A 9,457-nucleotide genomic window follows, 5' to 3' on the forward strand; every position below is an offset into this window, starting at 1 on the left:
CACAAACACTATAACTGCAATATTAGATTCCTGACAAGTCAAAACTGTGCAGTAAGTAAATGTACTTTTTTAATTTTAATAATATGCTTCTATTTCTAATATTATTAACATTATCTACCGAGGCGGTGCTTTTCCTTTCGTCCTTGTTCAGTTTTAGTTTGTGTTTTTGGGGGATGTGTTTGTCTGTTATTCGTTTATTTACAAGACAATGGCAATGTTTTTCAGATATGTAAATTAAGAGTTTTATTGAAACTTGCTTTTTGTTGGCGTCTTTTAACCAAATATATTTATGCATGCTTTCTTTAAGTACTTTCAAAGGTCATTGATTTCCTTCGCCAGAGAGGTACAAACTTTGTGATCTGTTTCTTAGTTCCTAATTTGATTTTAAGTTGTTTTTGGTAATCTTGTTTCGAATAAGTGATAAGCTTAAATTTTATTGATGCCAAATTTTTGTTGGTACCTTTTAATTTACTGTGGTTATGCCTGTTTTCTTTTTATTGCTTGCCAAAGTGGTGACATTTATTTTCCTAGACCGGGGGGGGGGCGGTACAAACAGTGGTGTGTTTCTCTGATGTGAAAACAATAGCAATCACATTAATAATCAGGGGTCCTCCAGACAGTTTTTGTTTTTGCAACACTGTGTTGTTCGAAAACAGATTTATATTTCTTGTATGCGGTTTTTGAGACAAATAAAAGAGTAGACCTACATTCCGAACTCGGCTGTATAATGTCTTTATTGATCACCTTACACACAGCGCCTATTTGGCATTACAGTGGGAAGAGAGAGTTACAACATAATTATGCAACATAGTGGCAGGGAAAAAAACTGAATTAAAAAAAATTCCAGCATAGGTTGTTACAAACACAAGCAGAAAATTACAGCAACGTGGCAAACGAATAATGAGATTTTTGAAACGACTTCCTGGGGCAACTTATTTTATTCATTTATTGTTTTTGGAAAAAGTGGCATTTTGAGTAAAGTAGTTGTGCATTTATTGCCTTCCACTTTGAAAGTGTGGTCTCTTGCAGATAAATAGTCTGGTGCAATTAATGGTCACGGTCAATACCTGTTTAAGAATTGTAAATATTTTGGAAGAATTTCTGCCTAAGTACATATCTGCGTCCCTGCAATGAAACCCATCCGAAAGGCTTCTGCGCTGCTTACATACTGAAATTTCTGCTGTAAGTATTTAAAGCAAAATGGACAGCTAGGATTTGGGCCTTTTCTAATTTATCATTATTTTAGTTTCCGGGCCCTATACTCTGAACGCATACTCCAGTACAGACCTTACGTTAATTGTGTATAGCAGTTCTTTACTTTGTAAAGGAAAACGCTTGGAATTCCTCCCTAAAAACTCAAAATTAGACCTGCTTTTATAATTACGTAATTGATGTGCCTATGCCAACACAGATGGCTACTTAATTATATACTGAAATATTTGTATTCGAAACGGACAAGAAGTTAAGGAAATTAAAAGGTGCCTTTTTCTTAGTAAAACACATATGAAGAGTTTTCCGGAGATTAATAGTGACGCCCCATTTATCATACCATTTAGAAATTCTTTCAAGGTCACGTTGCAAAGCATCACGGTCAGCAGGATCAGAAACAGTTCGGTACAAAACACATTCATGTGCGAACAGCCTCAATGTACACGATATACCAGCGAAAAATAAACTTATAAAAATTACAAATAAAGGCGATCCCAGAACTTACCCTTGTGATACAGTGGCGAGTAAAAAATATTAGCACGAATCACTGGCGATCAGAATTTCAATATCTCACCACGCGGCACTACGGTTTGTAGACCTGCCTATCTGGTCGTTTCCATATTTGCAGCATGGGGGGCACAGCAGGAAGTAAGCATTATGAAGCGTGCCATCACCCAAGCGTCTAAGTGCCGAGCCTACGTGGCTGTGCATGCGGCATTTATTTTGGCTCGGTTATCATGAGCAAAGATGGCTTCTTTTTATTACTGTTTTTTCATGTTCGTGACGGTTTGTCAAAAAGAACTCGCTGCGAATGATACAGCTGCTATTATCCTGTATTACACAAGCCAAAAAACAGTTTATTTTCCTACTGCAAATAATTCTAACATGTCACTTTGTTGGGAAAGTGTATTAACACTATTAAAAGCCCCTGTTGAAAATTCCAGCAAAATTCCTGCTGGATTTTACGGTGGTGGCGCTGGAAAAACGATGGGCACATTGGAAGTGTTGGTTTCTAAGTTGGAAGTGTTAGTTTCCATGTTGGGCGCTGCTGGAGGGATGGTGGACACACTGGTGGCGACGTTGGGTCACGCTGAACGCGCTGGAAATTCTGGTGGCTGCATTGGCACATCCACTGCACAATTCTGGGCAAAATGGAAACTACGTTGGCATTCCAGTGCCATGGTGGTACCCACCATGGTTTATGCTGCTGGGCCCGCTGGTAACACTGGACTGTTTGGAAACCACGGTGGGAGCATGTCCATGTTGGGCATTATGACAGCTGCAGCTTCAATATATTAATGGCTGATGCTGGACAGCAGATACACATATATGCTTATATGGTTACATAATTAATGCAAGCCTTCATATTTGCACTAACAGACTCAGTGGGTCAAACGCATCAAAGCTACACTTGCCACTTCATATGCTGTTAGAATTCGAACTACATGACAAATCTTTTTCTCTTTTTACGTCAATGTATGTTATTTGACTAGTAAATTTTAGAAATATTTCATAACTAACGACTTCTTGCTGGTGCTTAAATTATCAGGAGCAAAATATTTCTGAAAAAGTTTCACTTCATCGTTTACAAAATAATATACAGTACCCCAGCTGCATGCCTGAACACAAGCACTGGACTTCATTAAGAAATTTTTATTAGAGGATTTCCAAATGAAATACTAATTCAATTAACAAATAGCTAAGTATATTACTGGCCACGCAGTTAACAGTGCTTTGTAGAGAGGTTATAATATAAATACAAACACATATACAGAATATTTATACAAAGGCTTGTTACACTACACAGTTATACAAGCACCTTGGCACGCAATTTTTAGTACAACTAACATAGTTTTCAAAACAGAAATGCAGATATATATGCACAATATCTGTATGAGGATCAAATGCGCAGCACATTTCACACTAAGAATTCATTTTGTTTTCACATTGGATGAGAGAACACTACTGCAATAGGCATGCACACCTTCACTGCTGCCTCATCTCAAGAAAGCATACCGCTTAACCGACCAAAAATAATAGCTGTCTATGCATATAGTGTACTGTTTTGCAAACTACGCCCGTGGACCTGGCAGAAAAAGTATACACAACAAGAACAAATCTGCCTTGGTCATTAGATATCAGGCTTTTTCTTTCGAAAGGCAAGTCAACTCCAAAACGCCACTACACTCCATCACAAAACTACTATTGCATCTGAAAATATTTTCTCTCACTGCAATGTGATAAATGGCTGTCTAACCAAATTCTATTCACATATAGAACTATTAACAACTTCTCCTATGTAGCCTACTCTCTGTGGAAATGTGTCTTTGATGTTTCTGGGCTGGTGTCCATGATTAATGAGCTAGCAACATCTTGCATTCCCGCAAAATATGATATTGGAAGAAAAATCATGTTCCTTTTCATAGCTCACTGCGCTGAGCCAAATTCAGGTTCAGCCGTTTTCTTTAAACTCTACATTTCTGACTCAAAGGCTAGTACTGGTAAGGTACAGTTATTATACACTTTCCTCATTGGGGCTATGGTAACCTGCCATTCATGATCTGCGAGTACCTGCTAAATGCACTGCACTCCATTCATAAACTCCTAGTTATTCCACTCTATTCATCCAAAACTGTGGTCACTACCTAACTCAGCAGATATATTCCCTTTCAATTTCCAATGCTTGCTTGCCTATCGATAACTGTTGTTTCCTTCGAAAAATATTTGAACATGACATAAATTCCTCTATATTAATTTTTAAACCACTGTTTTGCTTTACCTGTAAAGGTCCTCAGTCACACACTAGAATTCATACCCTGAGTCAATGCCAATATAGTCAGCGAATTGCAGATTACTAAATTATTTTCGATTAACTTTTATCCTCAACTCTCTCAATATAGATCTCTGAACGCTTCAGTAAACAGGTGAAAAACAATACTCTAGGCCTAACCAAGAAGTATCTTAGCAATCTCCAAAGCCCATGGTTACAGCTAGTTGCCAGCAGTGCTTATAACTTGTTAAGCCTGCTTTAGTCTCTTTCAACCTTATTTGGCAGATCACAGATGAATGTTTTGCCAATATCCGCAAGCTCTACATACAACCAACTGTCAGCCACTTCTGGAAGCAGAACATACCACGCTGTGCTATAAGAAAGGAAGCATTCCTTTATGTTCGGAGGTGAATTAATCACGTCGCCAATAATTATGGGCCGAGAGATTAGAATGCAGGTTGCACTTTCCTGCAAAAACAGAATTTTTTGCACACGTTTATAGCAGCCACTGCTTGTCCTCACAAAATAGTGCCAGATTTTGATGGCCTTTTGTAGGCGGTGCTCTGTATAACCTGTTTTGCCAGTACAAAGCGTTCATACTCGAAATCAAGTGGTGCCTTTACTCCACAGTGGAGGTACACTGCATGCTGCCTAGTACACTCCAGGATGATCTGTTTGCATGCACCTAAAAGACAGAGATCATTGATGCGCTTTGCGTTGTCAACCAGCGAATAGGTGATGATTTCATTACAAAACTTCTTTTCCATCAGAGGAAGATGAGTGCTTCCAATCAATTGTTGCAGCTGCTGGTGCATAATCACCCTCTCCACAACTTTCTTCGGCATCCTATTTGCAGCGGAGACTTGCCGTACAATAATTCCATTTCCACATTCAAAAACGAAGGCTGAATGGGCCCACAAACGTCCAAGTGACCGCACACAGTTCGCCAGGTGAAGCAAAGCATGCATGTTGAAGGTCATGGATCCAATGCCGTACAGAGAATGGCATCGAATGACGAAGTGCTCCAACAAGGACCCTGAAATGAAAGGTTAAGTCAGACTCACTAATTAAAAAAAGAAAAACGGTGTTCACGGAAAGCACTGCATACAAAACTTCAGCATAGTTACTTTATAGGTTCATCAAATATAAATGTTTTATAATACTTAAAGTAATTCAAATCATGCAAAAACAAAAAATCACCAAAAATACCCGTCTATGCTATAAATGCTGCCTGCACCAACCTTGCCTCCCCTCCAGAATCTGTTAGAAGCTAATTAATTATAACCTCCCTGCTTTACATGATATTTGCCGGTGCGACCATATAACCGTAAAAAATAAATCCTGACAGTTGTACTGGAGTTGAAAAATATGGGCTTACAACTCCTGATAAATTGTTTTTCACTATAAAGTATTATATGAAGGATAAATTTTGCTCCTTTTATACATCAGTAGCAGCAACAGTCACATTTTCAATGCTTCATTTATAAGGCGCGACTAGAAAATGCACATAGAAACTCAACTGACACACTGAATAGCGCCTTTGTGCCACAGTACCTGGCATAAAAATACGCTTTATATATTTTCATCCTGTGGCAGCTCAATTTTGGCAGCAGTGAGCCAAATTTAAAGCAAAATTATGAAAAATGTCTGCTATCACTTTCCACACCACTTAAGCACTGCATACTCCATGGTACCTTACCTGCTTTGTCAATTTCTGAAAAGGTGATGCTTTCTCGCAGAAGGATGTGCAGGGCCTCTGAGAGTTTGGCAAGATGCCTCTAGTATTCAGCATGAAGAACACCGTCAAGACAAGGCAGAGAATAAAATAAAATCCAATGCCTCCACTCTGACGCCTTCCAAAGAGCCCGCTCTGAGAATGCTCGTGGCAGTCTCGTGATACTGTGTGGAGGCTTTGTAGTGAGCAGTCTAGTATTTATTCTTGACAATCCTGATGGGGCACCTGACAGATGAAAAGACCACAACATTTCATTCTATTTGCAGCTATTCTGCCTCTTTTATTACAAGTTTTTTATGGTCCATGCCTAAACACTAATTAATACACAGGTAATTGAACATAACTATACATTCTCATGCCTGCTCATCTATGCAATATTTGGCAATGTAAAATACAGGTCAAGGTGAAGTATAACTTAGTTCTCAGTTAGAGCAGAAAAGTGTTAAGGTAGTCTTCTGCGCAAAACAAAACGTGCCTTTGCTGCTGCTCTCCGCGTCAAGAGCATAGTAAAGTTGCCGTTCTATGTTCATGGTTCAACACACATACATGTTGATAATTCAGTAGCGCTTAATTCCAACGTATAGTGACATCAACATAGTGATACTGCCTCCTGGCCAACTTAGCTTAGGACATTAGCCATGTCTCTTCCACGGGCACATATAGGAACCAAAGTAAACGGCAGTAAAAATTTGCACAACAAATTCTCTAATGAGAACACTCTATTAGTCACTACGAATAGGTGAACACAGGAGATACGACTTAATTTAGTTTGTGAAAATGTCTACAGTTGAATTTGGACAACTGAAACTTGATGGGGAATGATAGATTCTTCAAATTATAAAGTTTGTAATTAAACAAGCCTGATCAGTAAAGAGAGGTGATGGACTACTTCTTGTGGATAACCACACTAAAGACATGTCGGCACAGGTCTGGCATCTTCATGTGTACGTGGACTCTTATCAATAACAGAAAGTGGTACTAAGACACCTGTCAGTGCCATCAGCGCATCGATGCATCTCATCAGCCATACTCTTTTGGCTTTAAAAATAAACTAGAACAGCGCTGCAGCAAGTATTGGGCAAAGAAAGCAGAGCATCATGATTTCCCGACTTTAAATGAAGGTGAAAAGGCAGTGTGTGTAACACATGCACAGCTGGAACAGAGCTGGTTATAAGCAGCATGTGCTGAATGCAGATGAGCATGGCAGATATTGACAAGCTCTGCATGCATGCAGCACCTACGCATTAATAACACTGCACTTGTGGCACTCAATATGACTGGTTGCCACAGTTACGGGGGCACACGCGCTTGCTCTTTAGCTAGAGGCAAGCCACAGCACTGCGCTGTAGTGCTCCAGTAGTCGATGCAGGCCAGCTGTGCTGCCAGTTTGAATGAGCTACATTTATGCTTGTGCATTGTAATTTCTGCGAGCTTCCTCTCAAAAAAGCGTGGTAGTGATGAGACTAAGGTGTCATTTTGAGTAAGAGATAAGCTCGAGTTAGCAAGATTTCAATGGCATATCAAGACAGCGTACCGATAAATGGCAGAAAAAGGTCGTCTTCTTTTGTATAAGTGGTATGCGCTGTTATGCTTTGACATTTGCGTTATAAGCAAATATTCAATAATCCCATGCACACAAGCCAACCATATGCAAGCTATCTGCAACACCTCTTTTCCTTTAGTTTACTTTAGATTCATTAGTTTAGTTGGACCTCACAATTTTTGGAAGGAAGTGGGTACACTAACCTCATTACACTGCCACCCATTCCCTGCAGAGCATGCAAAATTTAAAAGCAGTACATTACCAATGTAGAAGCGCTGAGCCGAGTAAGAAGTAGATTTGATTGTGTCAGTCAGCTGTTTCACAACGCCTTGCAGAACACTATGCATATAATCGACACTAAGCCCACTCACAAGGTGAAGACCCAAGGAAAAAAATGTATGTTTTAAATTAAACAGCTCAACAAAGGTGATGCACAGGTGCATAGCCCTCACTTTACACCACCATTACACTTTATTTTGGTGTATCTACATGCCACCGCAGGGCATGAAGCGACCCAGACATTAGCCTGAAATGTTGGCCATCATTAAAGGGTGCTAATTACCCTGAAATATGAAAATATACAGGCAACCTTAGCAGCCTGTGCAAATGAGTTAAGTACCCAGCTGACCAACTGCACAGAGGTGGCTTCCAGCCTTTACAAGTATCCCTAATAAATCAGAGCGGTGTGGAGCTTAGACAGGGCTTGAAGTATATGCCAGTTATTCAAATCGTCATTTTACGACTACAAAGTATTATGTCACAATGATCAACAGCACGCTGCTGCTTTCCAAAAGTAACCCGCGACAACAATGCTGAGGACCGCAGCACAGCTACACGGCGTGCTTCTGTGGCATAGAAAAAAAAAGCTGCATAATCAGTTAATTCTTATTCGAGAGAAAGCTTGCTTTCGTACGTTCATGTGAATTGAAGAGCTGCACTACTTTTTCTCAAACCCTGCCTCTTTACCACAGTCAGGTGCAATGAACTAAACCAATCCAAAAGTAAGATAAGTACTACAGTTAATGCCCTGTCGCATTGAAAGCAAAATCTGGATCAAAGGGGGCATCGCAGTTAAGGGCAACAGACGGTGTAATGTCACAAGTAGCACATACTTCCACTCTTGATTATAACTGCTCTGCGTGCATGTACTTCAGCTAAGAAGCATGAAGAACCACGTGCTAACTGTATTCTACCATTGAACAGTAAACGTTCACACCATACCAACGTAGTAATATTGCCACAAGTATGTTACAGCCTTGTACTGTATCTCATACAAAAGGAATGCCACTTAATGTCGAAAACAATACAGTGCTTGCATCAATAGTAGTATCTTGCATTAATAAATATAAGCACAACTTGTCTGTCAGCAAAACAACGCCTATATATATAACCGTCAGTGAAATTGGTTACTTATTCATCTAAAAAGGTTCAAACATGTGCACTCTTCCAATTTTTAAACCAGAACGCGCGAGTGTTGACTACTCGGTGCAGCGGTGCCCAGGCGAAGGAGAGTGTAACTCGGCAGAGGGAAAAAGCATGTGCACCGATCATGCCGCTGAAGCTAGCGACGTCTGCTTGGCTGTTCTGTTTCGTGCAAAGCAACTCCTGCGATGCAACTTTTGTGCAGAGTTCTGCGACCGTTTGTTTCGTGTTCTATCTGCAGCGTGTGTGGCTCTGGACTGGTGCAGACACATAGCATTACAAGCACGACTTAAAGCCCCGGTGTCATCTGTGGGTAGCGTCTTGAAAGCATCTGCTTTAGCGAAATTAATGGGGCAACATCTAGGGTCTTCTTCAATCAGTTTTTTCGTAAGTAAAAACAACTGGTTTCTTGGGCATGGTTGGCTGTTCTCAAATGTACGCTCTTTTCCGAATCAACCATGACATGCGCAGCAGATAAAAACAATTGATCGCAGCTTCTCGGCCGCCCATCCATAACCGCTGTTCATGGGCAGGGGTCGAGCAGCGAGTCAAAGAACGAGAACTGCTCGATCGCTACCGTGGTGCCTTCGCGTCGTCGTCACGCGTCGGGCGGACGCATCTTGCGAAACATCGCATAATTACTGCTGAAAATGTTCCACCACTCCGCCAGTCATCTTATCGAGTGTCCACTAAAGAGCGTGAAGCTACCAACACACAAGTGAAAGAAATGCTCGCCGACGACGTCATTCGCCCTTCTAAGAGACCGTGGGCGGCACCT

At 40.5% G+C, this 9,457-nt stretch overlaps 1 pseudogene; it reads right to left on the minus strand.

Annotated features, from left to right (window-relative positions):
- Positions 1-4,497: 4,497 nt before the first annotated feature.
- LOC144103344 (uncharacterized) lies at positions 4,498-7,700 on the minus strand (annotated as a pseudogene).
- Between the last annotated feature and the right edge of the window lie 1,757 nt (positions 7,701-9,457).

This window comes from Amblyomma americanum, chromosome 9, assembly GCF_052857255.1.
Source record: "Amblyomma americanum isolate KBUSLIRL-KWMA chromosome 9, ASM5285725v1, whole genome shotgun sequence".
In the NCBI taxonomy this organism is placed as follows: domain Eukaryota; kingdom Metazoa; phylum Arthropoda; class Arachnida; order Ixodida; family Ixodidae; genus Amblyomma; species Amblyomma americanum.